The sequence below is a fragment of the Microplitis demolitor genome, chromosome 1, assembly GCF_026212275.2.
Source record: "Microplitis demolitor isolate Queensland-Clemson2020A chromosome 1, iyMicDemo2.1a, whole genome shotgun sequence".
NCBI classification, from domain to species: Eukaryota; Metazoa; Arthropoda; class Insecta; order Hymenoptera; family Braconidae; genus Microplitis; species Microplitis demolitor.
Window position 1 is genome coordinate 13026234 of NC_068545.1, and position 19048 is coordinate 13045281.

Consider the following 19048-nt stretch of genomic DNA (forward strand, 5'->3'; position numbering starts at 1 on the left):
ACATACTATCACTAGGTTACAAAATTAAATCGTTGATTTAATTTATTAATACTGTTAAATTGTCTGAGCTCATGAATACGTAAATAATTGAATGAAAATCGTAAGAGTGAGCTCGAGTAAATAATTGAAATAATTAATTTGAATATATTTGAACACTGATTTGATTGAAAAAATGTCATGATAAAAAGTAACATGAATTCAGAGGTTATCGAGAGAAGTTAATAATTGAACACTTAATGATTATTTTATAATAGCACAAAATGTGTAAATAATTGAGTTCATTGAGTTATAATATTATTGTTTACTTAATTTGATTGATTTAAATGAATTTATAATAAATTGCACTAAGTTGAATTTATTTTATGAACACGTGGTAGCATGATTGCAGAGGCTACCGAGCGAGAATCTACTATTAAAGTTATTAAATTATTGAGCGTGTTGATAATTTCTTAGTTATTATATAGAGTCTTATATATTTAGGAACACTTGATATAATTATTTATTCAATAAATAAGCACCTGTACTGACTTCCGTCGGAATAACCTCTTCAGGAACGTGGTCGATGATTACTGGGAGTCTTGAGTTTTTTATTGATTTATTTATGAGCTCTGATGCCCACAATTACAAAAATAATAATATTTTTGATGAGCTTATTGATTGCTTAATGTATATCAATTATTATTTTTAATTAATTACTCAGGATAAGCGCAAAATGATACGATTTACAATAACACGTGTTATCACTTGGATGTATATAGCAAGAGATAATGGCGGCCGTCTTCTCGACATGAAGCAAGAAAGAGTAGTTGCGCATGCTCAGGTTTGAATTTATAGCTAGGCCCCAGTAGGTGCTGCCTCTATTTGCCGGAAGTGAAACTATGTTTGAATTTAAATATAGTTCCAATTACGCAACACCCAAAATTTTATATAAGTTTTTTCAAATTACACATCGTAACAGAAAATTAAAAAATTTGAAGAAATTTAATAAATTTTTATAAGTATCGTCCAGGCCAACAAATATTGTTTTTATAAAATTTCATATAAGTTCATGGAGTTTTTTCAAATTTTTTAAAAATCCATCACGAAAATTTATGAACTCTGTCTTTACCGGTATTTCACTCTAAATACATCAATTGAGCACATGACTTAAACTCTCGTGATCTGGACCAGTGATCAACGTTGAGGACTACTAGCCCAGAAGAGCTGTGTTCGAACCCAGCAGACGTCCAGGTTTTTTTCAGCATTTACTGCTATCAATTCTTGATCCTGAATTTGTAATGCGTTCACGTGGTAATAACCAAAAAAAAAATTCGGTATTTAATTTTTTTTTTTTAATATTTTTAAATTATATGTAACTCGATTATATATAATTAGAAATGAAAAATGGCCATTTATAATTATATATATAGTTACACATAATTATATATGATTATATTTGGCCATTTTTCATATATGATTATATATAATCGTGATGTATATGATTATATATAATTTTATAAGATTATACATCAAAATTTTTTCTCAGATATGCCTTTTCATTTAAAAGTTATTAGAAGACTAAGCTGCAAAAATAAGCTCTTTTTATTTTTTGTGAAATTTTCGATATCATTAAATTATTAGAAAAGATGTTCAAAAAAATCAAGTATTACAGTGAAAATTAAAGCAAATCGTTCAAATTTTTAAATACTTTTTACGGAATTGAGTTACCATTTTCGGTTCAAAAGTTATTTTAGGATCAAGCCAGAAAATTCATTTTTATGAAAATTATAAAAAATTTTAAACACCCACAACTTCCAAACTAATCGACCCATTGGGCTCATCTTCGAACATGATCAATGTAATCGTCCGATAAATAAGTGCATAAAATTTCATTGAGATCCGTTAAGAATTGCGGGCGCTATCGTGATGACGAGGCGCGTTATATTGTATATATATGTATATATATATATATATATATATATGTATATATATATATATATATATATATATGTATATATATATATATATATATGTATATATATATATATATATATATATATATATATATATATATATTTAGTGGTTAAGGGTAAAATTTAACTATATTAAAATAAATTATTTAAACCAACTAATAATGATAAAAAAATGTTTCATTTATCCAACGTAATTAACACAGTAAAAGAAAAGTATACAGAATAAAAATGCTTGAATGCGTGTTCGCAACTCAGCGGCGTATCTTGTAATATCTAATGTCTCTATGAATGAGGTAGAGACGGAATATGTAAAATCGATGCTTGGCGTAAATTGCCGAAATTGATCGATCGTAATTATTGTAGCAACGCTACGGAACTACCTTTGTTTTTTTTTTGTTTGAAATTTAATACACGATAATTGAAGTAATGGAATATTGACAAATCATGTGAATAAATAAATAAGTAAATGATTGAGTATAATACAGTGGTGAATTCTTACTGTGCAAAAAAAACTTTTATATAAAGACTACAATTTTAATCATGTAAATGTTTTGAATATTGAACCAGACTCGGCGTGTTTGGGTCTTGGTTGCTGTGTTATTCGGCGGAGAGTTTGCTCCCGTCATCTTCATGTCGATTGGATTCGCCTCGTAAACCGGCTTCAATATGTCCATTGAAATAGCGATTTGTCGTCCACGAAAATCGACGATGAAGTATTGATCGTGTCGAGTTATTACACGATATGTACCTTCATATGGCACTGTGAAAGATGGTCCAACCTGGTCATTCCGTACCAGTACACGACTGCAAGTACTAAGGTCCCTGAAACAGAAAACAGAATGCGTGCCGTGACGCGACATTTTGGCCGGTGCCAATGAAATAAAATGACGTTTTAGAGTATTGACAATGTGATGAGGTGTAGTTTCATTGCTGGGAGTAAATAACTCACCAGACAAACGAATTAGCTCACCGTACACTAATTTAGCCGGGGTCGTCTGGATGTCGTCCTTCCAAGCAGCGCGTAAGCCAAGAAAACGGCTGATAATGCGTCATACTACCACTCTTTATTATACAAAAGTTTTGATTTAAGCTAACGGTGTAGATGTTCGACGAAAACATTGGCGTGCGGATGATACGGCATGGTATGCAGGCATTTTATTCCATACATTTTCAATAACGACCGGAATAACGACGATTCGAATTATGGACCTTGGTCCGAAGTTATACGTTATGGTACTCCGTGGCGTGAAATCCAATGCAGCGATAGTGCATGTGCTACCGTCTCTGCAGTTCCATTTGATAACGGGACAGCCTCAGGAAACCTCGTGAATCGGTCGACGATCGTTAGGTATTGATTAAAGCCTCTTGACAATTTTAAAGACACTAGATCGATATGTATGTGCTCGATTCGTTCAGTTGGAGGTTGAAATCTGGCGATCGGCGATGACACGTGTCTCTGGAGTTTATTTTTCTGGCAATCAATGCAAAATTTCGCCCATTCTCGTCAATCTTTGTGAATCGACGGCCAGACGTATCGTTTAGAGATCCTTTTTAATGATCCTTCGATTCCAGGATGAGCTAGCGAGTGCAGTGACACCTTCTTTCTCAGCGGCTCTGGAACGTAACGTCGCACCGTACCTGACGCAATGTCACAGTACAATGCTAAACCGTTGTCGAAATTGATTCGTCGAAGCTGCTACGCGGTTGTCTGTTGCAGCAGTTGTTGAAGCTCGAGATCTTGCTTCTGTGCATCGGCGAGTTCTGATGTAATAGTAGTAGACACTGCTTCGACACGTGACAATGTGTCAGCGACAATATTATCGGTACCCGACTCATGTAGAATATCGGTGGTGAATTGACCGATGAAATCAAGTCGACAAAATTGCCAAGGCGATGCTCTTTTAGTGCGCTGTTTGTAAGCGTGCTGAAGCGGCTTGTGATCGGTGCAGATCGTGACATGCCGACCTTCGAAAATATGCCGAAAGTATTTAAATCCTCGTAGATGGCGTTCAACTCGCGGTCGTACGTCGACAATTTTTGGATCAACGGGGACACTTTTCGACTGAAAAATGCCAGTGTTTGCCATTTGTTTTCCACTTTTTGTTATAAAACAGCTCCAATACCGATTTCGAATGCGTCGGTGAATATCGCCCAGTCAGCATCGATTTTAGGGTGAATTAGCAGAGTAGCATCCGTGAGAGCACGTTTAGCTGACTTAAAAGACTTCTGAAGTTCAGTTGTCCAGTTGACTGGATGAGAGCCTTTGACTTTAAGTCCTTCCAAAATTTTGTGTAACGGTGCTAGAATTTTTGCAGCGTTCTTGATGAACTTTGTCACGATATTCAGATATCGCGGCAGTCTCGCATCAGGTCGGTGAGCAACAGAGGGCAGCACACGCTGCTCACACGTCTCATCCGACATTGCCATTATAATTATTGTTTGTTTACATGTAAGTTTTTATTTAATTATTGCGTTAATTATACTTTATTGGTTTCTTAGGTATAAATTCTATTTGAAGCAGGAGATTTCACTGATGAATTTGAGCATATAGTTGGATTTTTGTAGCGCTGGGGAAAATGGTGCACATTTCATTTATGTGCTTATGATTATTTTGAATTGGTTGGTGCATGCGCGTCAACGCAACAGTTGGCATCCTTAAATTTAGTCATTATAAATAAATTTACTAGTTTTAAGAATAAATCATTGATTGATTTATGGGTAAATAATATTAAGAATCAATTATGGAAAATACAATTGGTCGTTTAGCGTCGGGAACTTGATAAATTACACGGCCAAAGTTATGTATAACGTTGGTGGTACTGTAACGAAATAACATGCGACAGTTGTATATCTCCATTGGTCAAAGTGAGATATACGACAAAATGGCGTCGGCCTAGGTGCCGGCATGAGATTCACGAGCTGCCATCGTCAGACGTAGGAAAGTCTCTGTAAGAGTAGCGTGTGTGCTCTGTTACATTAAAATAATTATAAATTTGTTGCCATTCGGTATTTTGTATAGATAATATAAACCCATTGGCATTATTTGAGTATTTTAGTAAACCGCATAAAGGAAAATACATTTACTGTATTAGCGTGCAACCAAGGGAGTCGAATAATACGTAAACTGTAAGTACTGTTTGGCAATAAATTGTCTTATTGAGAAGGTTTGCATGTTTTAGGTTTCCACTATATTAAATTGGTGTAATACCGTACGATGGACGGTGTGGCTCAATAAGTTATAGATCAAATTGAACGGAATATAGTATAGTGCCGGATAGCTCAACTGGTAGAGCACTTGGCGCGATACCGACATGGTCTGGGTTCGATTCCCAGTTCGGGCTATTTATATTTTACTCAATTTATCTATAAATTGTCTTATTTAGAAGGTTTGCATGTTTTAGGTTTCCACTATATTAAATTGGTGTAATACCCTACGATGGACGGTGTGGCTCAATAAGTTATAGATCAAATTGAACGAAATATAATATAGTGTCTCAATAAGACAATAAAAAAATTTGTTAATTAAACTTATTAAATTAATCACTGAATTCAGTTTAATTATTACACGCACTTGAAATCTATATTATAAAACATATCCACAGAACTTATTTAATTCGTCACCGAATTTATTCATATTCCTAAGTGAACTTTAACACTATAACATATATCTATGGAACTTTTTTTTTTTTTTTTTTTTTTTTTTTAATTAATTAACGAATTTACTTAAATTGCTTCAGACACTTAAATATTCACAAAACTTTTTTGATTTATCACTAAATTGATTTCAATTAACACACGCACTTTAGCACAAATTAATAAAAATGTTTTCACTAATCTCGTTTAATTGATCACCGAATATATTTTTTAATGTATTATTATTTGCGTCTTTAGTAACATCAAACGAATCACGATCGTTTTGTTTTTAATCTTTTTCTTTCCCGTCGCGTCACGATATTTTGACGGATATTTTTATTTTAATTTTATATTTGTAAATTCACACGACCCACGAAGGTTACGCGCACTTCTGGCAACAATTTGTAATGACTGGTGTCTTATAATTAATATCACTTATATTGGACAATGATAACACACTTATATTAGAAATAATAACACCACAATTAACAGAAGTAAAAGAAAGGCAATCAAAGATATAGTTTATTAAATACAGATGTATGCTGTTATGATGTCAATATTGGCAGGGAGCCTAGTATATGGTAGGGACAACTTAATAGATCACAGCGCTCGCTGCGAACATAATCTCGTTGAATCATGCTCTCGTTGAAAATAAACATGTGAAAATTAAATATAAAATGTTAGTGCAATGAGAAAAATTTTATAACTTGCAAGAAAATAAGTGTACAGCTATAACTAATACTAATCTTTCTAGGAAATTCAAAAATTTTCAAAAAAGTTCTCTTATGTTTTTTTCGTAAATCTCACCATTTGAGAAATATTGAAGCTCAAACTTTGATTTATTTCTAAAAATTGACATTTATGTTTGAAATTTACTATACCGCATACAATTAAGTGCTATAAATTTTTTTACTTTAATTATAATTATACATTAATTAATTAAATTTATATACGTATACTTGAAGAAAGCGAGTCAAAATATTTGTTGCGGACATATACAGAGAGTTTTAAAAAAATTAATGACTGTCCATTGGTAGGAGACCAATTAAACATTGAAATTAGGTGAACGGACATTTTCACAGTGGCCATATAAAGAGAGTTGACTGTTCTTTAATTTTGTTAAAAAACTCAAATTAATGTTCTACTTTTTTTTTCAACTTTTATTATTGTAGCTGTCATGTATTATTTTTTTTTATTTTACCGGTTAACCTTATTCTATTCTAAAATAATAGTACTTGACATTTATTAAACATTTTTATATTTACTTTCTTTATCGAAGTATACTTAATTTGATTTTCTGTGACAAAAGTACAATTGCACTTTTTTATTTATATCATTACATCAATTTTTATATTTTGGTTTGTAACGAATTTTTTTTTACACTGATTTTATATATCTCTTACAATTGTCGAGCATGATTTTTTGTAACAATCAGATGTCGTTTTCATCGCGCTCCCTGCTACTATGACTGACTCTGGTCGCGCATCTATAAACCAAGAGAAAAATGCATTTGTTTTCTAGCTATTCAAATATTTTGAAGCATTAGTTTCACATTCGTTGCAATATATATATATATATATATATATATATATATATATATATATATGTATGTATATATGTATATATATATATTCATATGTATATATATATATATATATTTATATATATATATATATATATATATATATATATATATATATATTTATATATATATATATATATATATATATATATATTGTGACGTTATTTTTCGTATGGGGGTCAAATCAAAGCGAACGTCACAAACACCAACTGATTTTACTGTATTTACGAGCATGGTAGCTCAAGACTTAGAATTTAGCGTACAGGTATTAACGATTTTGATACAGATTTTTGATTTAAGTCATAGTTTAAGAATTAAATATGGAGTAACGTTTAGCTACAGTTATGGGTTTTTTGTTAAGAAAAATTATAGTAAAGATTTAGAATCAGAAATAAAATATGGAATATGTTTGAGATTTAAAGTTTGAGATAATGATAAAGTTTGAGTTTTAGTTTACAGTTTGGAATTTTGAGTATGTGGAGAAGTCAGTGTTACCGTGGAGCGGGACTTGAGTTAGTCACCCGGTATCATTTGATGATAGAACCTAGTTCTATCCCTATGAGACTTCTTGGTAGATTGCAGAGGTCTAGCTGAAATGCTAACGCTCTAGTATAAAAGGAATCTGATGGATGCAGATTGGGATCAGTTTTTGAGTTTTGGTTTGGCAGGCCTCAACAGTAATATTGTGACCGTTGCTGTTGTGGAAGCCGTTTGGTCATTTTTAATTGTTTTTGTCTGACAGTCCTCAGAGGACAAGTCATGACCACTCGTACCGCTGAGGAAGTCATAGGTCACTTAGTTTTAAGTTTTACGATCCCAGCTGAAGTCTGTTCCAGAAGAGCAACTACCAAGGATTTCCATACTCAAAATCAGGTTTAGTGAGTACGTTTGGTGAGGTATAAGCCTCCAGTTATCGATATGGTAGAGTTTGGGAATTGATTTATGGATTTAGAATATAAAGGTCAGTTATAGATAATGATAAGATTTAGTTTTGGATTTTGGATTATTGAGAAAAGAGGAGTCGAAGGGAGACCTTCGAAGAGTACGGACGCGAGCATTCAGCTCTGGTCGCTCGAAGCGAGCAGACGTGTCCAGAAATGGCGTTACAGTTCATGGCATTGCGGAAAGCTACAGATCAAGAGTAGTATTACAGAAGTATTATTTAAAACAGTGGAAGACGTTACTCGATATTTTATTCATCAGTAATCAGGTATGAAATAATCATTATAATTATCAAGTATTAATTGAGTTCAAGTCAGAGTCCTGAGATATGATGCTACTGTTTTAATTAAAGAAAATATTTAAGAACTGAGAGAATTATGAGGATATTGTAACAGTTAGTCATGTTCACGATTTATTGTTAATATTATTTTATAAAATAATTATAAGAAATATGTTTAATTATGAAACCAATGGTCGTCTAATTGACGTTAATACTAGACACATGTATGTTAGTTTTATTAGTTTTGTTAAAGAGAATGTTCCAGAATATCGGTTTTATAATTTATTGCTCCAGATTACTGAATATTAGTTGATTGTTAATTAGCTTTAGTAATTAATTAAATTACTTTTACTGTATCGATACATGTCCTTTAGATGTCAATTTACCTTTTTGTTAAGATTAATTTCATTATTATTAGATACATTATTTTGAATTGTTTGTACGAAGCTACAGTATTTTGTTAATTGTTAAATGGAGATTTTAGATTATTTGTTGTTTAATAAAAATTGCAAATTCACCAATAATCTACATGAATTTGGAATGATGTAACCCGGACCACTCCCTCTCTCCATAAACCTACACACTGAGCGACACGATGACATACCGTCACTCTGTTTTTAGTTTTCCAGTCTATGGTTTTTGTTTTTGCTTAAAAGTTCTGAGCATTTTGTTAAGTTTTAGTTTTTATTTAGTTGCGTGGTTTTGGTGATAATTCCACAGATCACAAATTATCCGGTTTTTATTTATGCGTGGTTTTAAGATAGTTCCACAGATCAAAAATTTATCTAATTCTTAAGATTTACTGGTTTGGTGATTCCAGTGATAAAAAATTACCTGGCGCCCTGATAGTATTGAGACTGGAGGCTAAGGACAGAGAACGAAGTTTGTAGCGCAAAGGAAATCCGGGCGTATTAACGTATGCTTGAATGGATGGATTTTGACGTTATAATATATATGCAAATATATTGTAGTGACTGATATCTTAAATAAATATCACTTATACACTACAATAAAAACACACTTATATTAGAAATAATAAAACCACAATTAATAGCAGTGAAATAAAGCAAAGAGAGATATAGTTTATTAATATACAGATGTTTGCTGTTAAGCTATCAATATATGACAGACTGACCTAGTCGCGCATCTATAAAAACAAGAGAAAAAGGCATTCGTTTTCTAGTTATTCAAATAGTTGAAAACATCAGTTCCACATTCGTCACACTACCCCCTTCTCAATAAATTATCGTCCCGATAAAAATTGTGTTGAGCGAATCAAACTTAATTGGAATTAAAATCGTTTGCAATTCTGTTTCGATTCCGCTATGATCCCAGCACACCCTATCTATCACCTTACAGGGAAAAAAACACCATAGCAAAAAAAACAACCCTGTAGGCTAACACAAAGATAATAAAACAATAAAAAAATAGTCTACAATTTAATTGAGATAAGAATTGATAAAAAAAAAAAATATTATGCTAAGAAGTTAATTGACGCGCATGACTCTATTTTCCTATTCAACGGATCGAAATAATAAAATTAAAAATGTAACCCTCCTCTTGAATAATGTATCTTCAATGGGAATGGGAACAGGCACGGGATAAGAACAGAAACTCCTTCCTCTCCTCCTTGAAGGACTAGGAATGGACTCCTTCTCTCCTTCCCCAATGAAATTGGAAATATTATCTGCACATAATAAAGAAAACAAAACGAGTATCTCCAACATTTTATAAGATATTATACTTAAACATATTTCATCGTTACATCTTATTATTTGTCAGTTGTTAATTTATAAACTTTCATTATCATGATCAATTTAATAATTTCGATCTTAATTGCTCATGTTCTGCCGTTTGATTCATTCAGAACACTCTCCGATATGTCATCTCGAACTAACATACCAATGATTCTGAATAACACACATTGCAACGAATTTCGATTTTCTCCCTAAAAGCTCCTCGAAAACTTTCCAGGGCATCCACCTATCTTCCAGAAATCGTACACTACTTAAGGAAGATGTCGACTATGTCAACTCCGGATGGATCCCAAAGCTCCAGTCAGGTTGCTCTTAGTCATTGATAACTCCTCAGAATCAAACTTTTGATCCTTGTTGAGCTCACTTAAATCAAGCGAAATATCCAGTCTCCTATCAATGACTGAGGAATCTCGGGAACCCCTTCCAACGATTAATCGTTTCGGACCCATGGCCAAACTTCCCTTCAGCTTATATACTTAAACCCAGAACATTTCCAGTCCTTATAGAATCCCGGGAATTCCCCGAACAACGTTACCACTGAAATCGTTCAGAGCCCTCTGCCAGATTTCTTTCAGAATCTCGGGAACTCATCAGCAACGCCTACAGTGTGGCTATTCATGGTCTACTGTCAGACCTCTCCGAAGGACTATACCAGTCTTTAGTAAGTCGTCCAGACAAATCTTTCAATTCTATCAGTTTGAAAGAGATATTCTAGTCTTACCAATTGAGTACAGAATCCCAGGAACCCTTTACAACGTCTATACTGAGATCGTTCAGGGCCCCAGTCGGACTTCTTTTTCATTCCTTTTTATTGATCACGATATGGTGCAAGACTATTTACATGTACGATTTTATATTTTCCATTGGGAATTTTTCAAATTCTATATACTACATTATTCAGCCTATTTTCAATTTCATAAGGACCCTCCCAATCGCATTGAAGTTTCGGAGATTTTTCTTTGACTCTATGGGGGAAATAGAGCTAAACTAATTATTTTTCTTAAAAAGTTACCATATTCATTTTTAAATCGAAATTAGATTTAGCTTTATTTGATTTGATTTGAAATTTATTTCTTGTAATATTGTGAATAGAATTCATTTTCTCTCGCAATTGACTCACAAAGTCAGACAGTGTTTCAGATTCCCCGGAATTCTCCAGGTCTATCGGAGAACCTCGAAGAAGATCCAAAGGAATCCTGAGTTCACGTCCCATCATGAGCATTGCAGGAAAAAATTCTGTAGTTTCATGTTTAAATGAGCGATAAGCTAACAGGAAAAGTAGTAACCATTTATCCCAGTCTTTTTGATTTTTAGAGATAAATTTTGAGAGGTATTGAAGAATCGTTCTATTCAATCTTTCAACCAAGCCGTTTGATTGAGGGTGCAAAGGAGTAGTTCGAGTTTACTTTATTCCTGAACATTCCATGAATTCTTTAAAAATTAAAGATTCAAATTCTCTACTTTGATCTGAATGAATTTCCAAAGGAAGACCATGACGACAAGTAACATGACAAACTAATGCTTCAACGATTGTGTATGTTTGATGATTTGAAAGAGAAATTGCTTCTGGCCACCTAGTAAAATAATCTGTGACAACTAGAATAAAACGATTTCCTGAAGAAGATTTGGAAATTTGACCGAGGATGTCAATTGCAATTTTTTCAAATGGTGATCCTACATCATAAATCTGATATTCTGCTTTAGTTTTACGATGAGGACCTTTTTCGAGAAACAAACTTTACGATTTTTACTTTCAATCTTTTTTTTTTTTAAATACGACTGGACATGCCCATGGACTAGAACTAGGTTAAATAACACCCTGACTTTTCATATCTTTTAATAATTCGAAAGCTTCTTTTCTATAATGTAATGGAATACGTCTAGGTGATTGTTTAATGGGCGGAACATTTCCTGTATCAATATCATGTTCAATATAATTACGAACGCCAATGTCATTTTTATTTTTTGCAAAAATATTTTGATATTTTATAAGAAATTTATTGAATTTTTTATTTTGTGAATCATTTGAATTTTTAATTGATGAATCGTAAACTTCTTTCAAAAATTCTGGTAATAAGAAATTTGTTTTGGTTTTTAGTTGACTTACATTAGTCTTTTTGGCATTGTTAAAGTTCTTATTTAAAAGTTTATTGACATTTTTTATTAATTTTGATTTCTTTAAAAAATCTTTACCCAGTAAAGAATCCTCTTTAATTTCTGCAAAAACAATACCTAAATCAATGGAGAAATTCGAAATTTTAATCTGACTTTTATAAATAAATTTGTATGGAAATTCTTCGCCAGATGCAGTAAAAATTGTATAAGGTTTATAATTATTATTTAATAAATTCTTAAATAAATTAATATCAGCAATGTAATATCAGCTGCAGTATCAATATTCATTTCGCACGGAATATTATTAATAGTCCCATGTAATTTTAAATTTATAATAGAATCTAAATTATATAATTTACTTTTCTTAACAAAATAGGTTGATCCGTCCCCCGTCGGATCAACCCCATTTAGTTTCCCTGACGCTGAACAGTCGCATTATCTTGGTTAAATCTAGGTCTCTTATTTTGTTGAAAATTTCGTTGATTATTATTGATTAATTTGTGGACTTTTACGATCGTTTATAAAGTGACCTTTTTTATTACAATTCCAACATTTGCGATTATTATTATCAAATTCTAGTTTTTTTTTAAATTAGATTTATAATTATTTAATTGTTCAAACTTATTATTTGGCTGAATTGCATTTTTCTATTCTCCATAAATTAATTTTAATATTGATTCTAATTCTAAAGCTTTATTCAAAGTAAAAATTTTTTCGGATCGTAAAGAAAATTGTAATCTCTTATCTAATAATCCACGAATAAAATCTTGAGAGGATTGACGGCCAACTACACTATCTGTCAAAACGGGATACGCGAGGCGAGCTAGTTTGTCTATTGTTTCAGCAACGCTGTCAAGAGATTCATCAGATTTTTATTTCTTATTTTGTAATTCATTTAAATAAACGTAAGACAATTTTCTTTCTCCAAATGGCGATATTAACATTTCTTTTATTTTATCATAATTTTTTAATTTGTCTGTTGATAATTTTTCTAATATTGTTTGAGCTTTTCCTCTAAATAAAGCTCCTAAATATGACGCTTTAATTTGATCTCTCCATCCATTATGATTTGAAACGATTTCAAAATGTTTTAAATATCTATCGGCAGACACAGAAGCATCAAATGTAACTGGTTTAATTGAATCAATTGGTCTAAAAATAAATGACGGGTTGGATTTCGCAATTATTCTCGGTTTATTTTTATTAATTTTCTCATTCGATTTATTTCCCGAATTTTAGTTTATATATATGAGTATATATATATATATATATATATATATATATATATATATATATATATATGTATGTGAGTAATTTTATTCAGTAAAGATATCGCTTTAATTTTGTTGAGTTTATCGAGTATTAAGAAAAATTTATGTTACAATATACATAAATATGGAATCGTAGCGGCGCGAGTCAACCGTGTCTCCATACCAGTGTCATGTGCCTGTTTATTCTCTCTCGTATTTAAATTAATAATAACAGATAAATATAAATTATAACTGTAATTTACCTATTTTTATTAATCTATTATTATTCTCTACGAATTCCATGAAAAATCCTTGAGCTTAATATTTGAGTATTAATTTTTAAATATCTGAACATTTGCTTCTACCGTTTTTGATAAATTTAATTAATCAGGAGACACGGTAGTGTCTAGCGCCAAGTATACGTTCAAATCAAACATATCCCAGTGAACACGGCAGGATAACGGAGACATTACATACAAAGAACCAAAAATATTAGGTTATGTAAAAAGTAAGTAACATGTAAGCTACATGTGAGTCACACATGACGCACAATTCCACTCTCATTAACGTCACATTATTAGGTAACATAATGAACGTGAATGTGATGTTAATGTGATGTACATGTTACATTGGTAATATGCCGGTGATGTTATTAGAATATAATATTTACGTAACATAGAAGTCTTAATAAAATACAAATTTCACGTTGAGGTTACATAACAGTGACCTCTAAGTGACATCATTTTTTATTGAATTGTACAAAGCACTTTTATGCGTTAGAAATTATATTGCTGGTTGAAAAAACAATTTCCGGGTCGAAATATTTGGTCTGATTTTAGTCTAACTGCACTGCATTGGGACAAATTGGTTTGTATTTGAACTAGTTGATCTGATTTTGATCTTTCATAAAAATTTTGAGCTGTTTTTGATCTGCTGTTTGTTACGTAACGATTCAAATTATTTAATTTTTAGTTCGTTGTAAGTTAAATTTTTAATTTTACGTTTAAATTTGAGTCGTTACGCGGGCATTCCGCCATTTCGCCGGTAGAGATAGCGGTCCGTGCACAGTGTTAGCGCATGCGCGCTGAGTGTGGGAGAGCACGTATGCGAATTAATTTTATTTTATAATTTAAAAATACAAACAATCGATTTTCATAAATTTTAAGTTTTTGTTTACGATTTTGGAACAGTTGGGATGCATAATCCAGTGCAATATTATGCCCCAACATTTGTTTAATATATTATTTTATATAAATTTGTCATCCGACTAAGGATGTCAGTTTGGTTGAAAATATTGACCGCCGGGTAACGGTAAATCGATACCTTGGCTATATTTCCGACGTCAACTTGATAAATTTTAAATAATTATTATTTCAGTTATTGGATAAGATAAAAATAGGATAAATTATAAATAGATAGTTCATGCATTAAATAATTATTCATGTATCATTCAGGCATTGAAGGATTATCTTTATATTTTATATTTTAATTTAAAACTAGGCCCAGGGCTGACAAAAATAATTATAATAGTAATTAAGGGCGACAGTGGCGCCAGGTGGGCGACGACCAACAGGTGGAGGTTGGGGTAATTAATTTAGAAAGATACGGACTAGCATTGTGTGTGGAGGCTGTTTTCTTCATACAACCATGCATTTGTTATTCATTTTGGAAAAAATAAAAGAATATTTATTGAAGTTCACTGGGTGAATTAGCTTAATTGATATATTGGTTCCAACTTGGGAAATTATTAAATTTGAGTAAGTACTTTGAATTTCTTTCACGGCATATATTTTTCACGTGATAACCTCCCCCGGTAGTTGTTGGTCGCCGCGGCGAGGGAAATTAATTAATTAATAATTGACACTGGATGATACATGATTTCTATTATAAATAATTGTCGTTAATTATTATTATTGTTTATTATTGGTAAAAGTATTCTGATATTTCTATATATTTATACATATATATATATATATATATATATATATATATATATATATATATATATATATATATATATCTATAGTAGATATATCTATAGAGCGTATACAGTACTTGAGTGAATTCTTCAAGTACTGACATCATCACTTTAGGTGAAAATTCCCCAAAGTTAAAATTATTTTTTTATTTTGTTCTCACTCGACATATTTGTAGAAAAATTTCAGCATTATTATATAGATATTTATTAGTATTTATATTTGTTATTATTTAAGATAATTGAGTAACTTTACTTTTTTACTTTTGATTTATTTGTATGCCCCAGCGGTCTAAAATTATTATTAACATTTTTATTTTAAAATTATAAATTAATTTCAATACCGAAGAGTTCATTATTTTTGAGTGTGAGTGAGGATAAATCCGTGTCTTTCTCTCTCTCATGATTATTGAGAGATAAAATTATAATAATTATTATTTCAATTCCTTAATATTAAATTAAAATTTTCTTTAATTTAAGTTAAAATTATATTTATTTTGGTTTTCTTTTTTTTTTGGAAATATAAAAATTAGATAATTATTTCAATTCCTTAATATTAAATTAAAATTTTCTTTAATTTAAGTTCAAATTATATTTATTTTGGTTTTGTCTATTCAGTTTATATAATTTGCTGTAATACTGCGATATTATTTTTAGCAAAATAACCAGGTATTATTATTGTTATTAATTTAACCAAGTTAAATATTGTGTAATATTATTATTTTTATATTGTTCATAAAAATTCAAACTCGGGAACCAACAGCTGTCGGGGAAAGTTTAATATTTATTTCTCTGGATCTTTTCCTACCGCTTAATTTCATTTTTCCTGATCTTATTTATTACTTGTATGTAATTAGTTATCATATATTTACTAATTTTTGTTTTCATTATTTATTTTATTTCTTTTGAATGTTTATCCGCTTTGTCACGAGTTACTTGCTCGGATTTTCCCTCGTAAATTTTCCCCTTGAATAAAGTTTTGTCCGTTTTGGGATAAACGGTCTGGCGCCTGCGTGCACTAACCCAGCCTGAGGAGCTGGTCCAGGCATGACAAATAATTATTATTTACAATTTAATCATTGTTTAAAATTCTTTTTTATTTTATTTTAATTTGGTCTCGATATTCATCATCATTTAATATCGTTTATTATTATTTATTATCACGCGTGGGCGACCGCATACGCTATATTGGGCTGTTCCGCGTCTCTGTCGCGAAATTTCAGCAAAGTATACGTTATAGAATATTAACGATTTATATAATTGAGACTTTCAAATAAGCATGAATATGAATTTAAATGAAGCAATTAGTGTGATGATGATAATAATTATTATTATTTACAATTAATAAGATAATAAAAAAGTTCATGCCTATGCGTAGGTTTGAAAATTGGCGCAACATTGTATCGCGAGTTGGAAAATAATGCTCTTCTTAGTTTCACATTAATGACTTAAAAAAACATTAATTAAATAAGAGTAAGCGAATAAGTAAATAAAAAACTTAAATATTCACAGTTAATAATAAACAATCACAATGGTGATTGTAAATGTAAGCATATTATTATTATTTTGTTTTTGTTTTGAATTTAGATGTGTAGCAGCATTTTATTATTGCAATATACACATACATAAATTTATTACCATGTTCAAACAACCATAGAAGATAAATTAATTCTTCAAAAAACTGACTTCGGAGCATAGTAACTGTGATAAGCTTAATATTTTTGTTGTTTTATAGTTAAAATTCCAATGTTCTTTTTTTGACGGCTTTCGACCTCAAAATTTTACAAAAATGTCGATAAAAAATTTATTTACATTTGAATTTTATATTAGAACTTAGAAATAAAGAAAGAGTAAGAAATTATAACGTAAACCGTATCAAAATTCGCGACGGAGACGCGGATCAATCCGGTGAGCCGTATGCGGCTCCCCACGTGTAAATAATTAAGTAAATAATTAACCCACGTATTATTTTATTTATGATCTATTCATGTTAATATAATTTTTAATTTCCCATTAAGAAAATTGTAAATTTACAAAAGTGTCGGAAAGTTTTTGTTTTCACCCTGATTTTCAAAAATTGACTTTTCATCAGATGTTGACGTTTTGAGGCCGTAGGAAGCTATTCTGACTATTTTCAGAATGATGTCCGAGTGTGTATATGTGTGCGTGTGTGTGTGTGTGTGTAAACTCTTTGTAACTTTTTAACTAATGAATCGATTTGGATGGTTGAGGTGGCAATCGAAAGAACTTATCGGTTGTCAACTTTCCCGAAAATTTCAGATCATTTGATCATGTAGACTCGAAAATATTGGCGAATTCTGGTAAAAACCATTTTTTTTTTATTTCTTAGTGATTTCTCAGAAACGACTTAAACAATCGACTTTAAGATCTAATCAGCTCTAGAATTCGAAAAAACGCGTCGATTGCCACCTTAGCCATCTCAATCGCTTAATTTGTTCTAGAGATACTGCGGGAGAAAGAAATGGTAAAAATCAGTTATTTCCAAATATCTTTGAGAAAACTCAACCAAACAATTTTAAAATCGAACCAGCTCCAGAACTTATAGGAACGCATCAATTGCCGCCTCAACCATGTCAATTGGTTAATGCGTTCGAGAGATATCGTTGGAGAAAGAAATGGTAAAAAAACGGGTTCTTCCTAATATCTTCAAAACGACTGACCTGATCAATTTCGAATTTCAATCGGCTCTAGAATTCAATGAAACGTACCAATTGCTACCTCAAACGTTAAAATCGGTTACTTAGTTCAAAAAATATCAGCGTTGAAAAGTGAAAAAAATAACATTGTATGTTATTTATTCCGCATAAATCAAAATATAATATACTAACATGTGTCTGAAATCATACCAACTCTTCCACTTTGTGGTTTCTTTCGATCATCATATAATGTCATTTTTGTTCTTTAATTTAAAGCATATTGTTGTTACGTCCAAATTTGGTACGTAATTATTTATGTTTTGTATTTGGTCCAAGCCGAAGCCTATAGACCGGGAACTCCAGAGGTTTTTGTCTTAATAACTTTGTCGGTAAAGGTTAAGTTCAAATGATAAATTCCCGGTTTAAATTTAATACTTATATTGTAAAAACCGTACAAATTATTATGGTTTGCTAAATAACTATTACAAAAATTTAGCTATTAAAAATTATTTAATTACAATTTTAACCGCAACATAAAATATTAACAACACTTAATAAAATTAATTATCCAAATACAATATTAAACCGAAAATCTATTAACTATTTGAATATAAATTCTAAACCCAAAATTAAATATTAAACAACACTTGAAGTAAATTCATCATTCAAAATACAATTTCAAATATAAAAATTCGTGACCAGACTATTTCTTAAGGTCTTTTACAAAATTTGATCATTCAAAATACAATTTCTAATACAAAATTCGTGACCAGATTATTTCTTAAAGTCTCTTAAAAATTTTATCTGTGGTGTTTTATATTTAATATTTATTAACATACCTGGGTTTTCACCTTGCAGTATTTACCGTTGCGAAAATATTTCATTAAAAGGATATACTTGAAGAA

General features: G+C 31.0%; 1 protein-coding gene across 2 annotated transcripts in view; it reads right to left on the reverse strand.

The window, feature by feature from the left end:
• Positions 1-19048, reverse strand: part of LOC106693955 (TBC1 domain family member 30-like) — a 526797-nt gene that overhangs the window by 489527 nt on the left and 18222 nt on the right. The window lies entirely within an intron of this gene.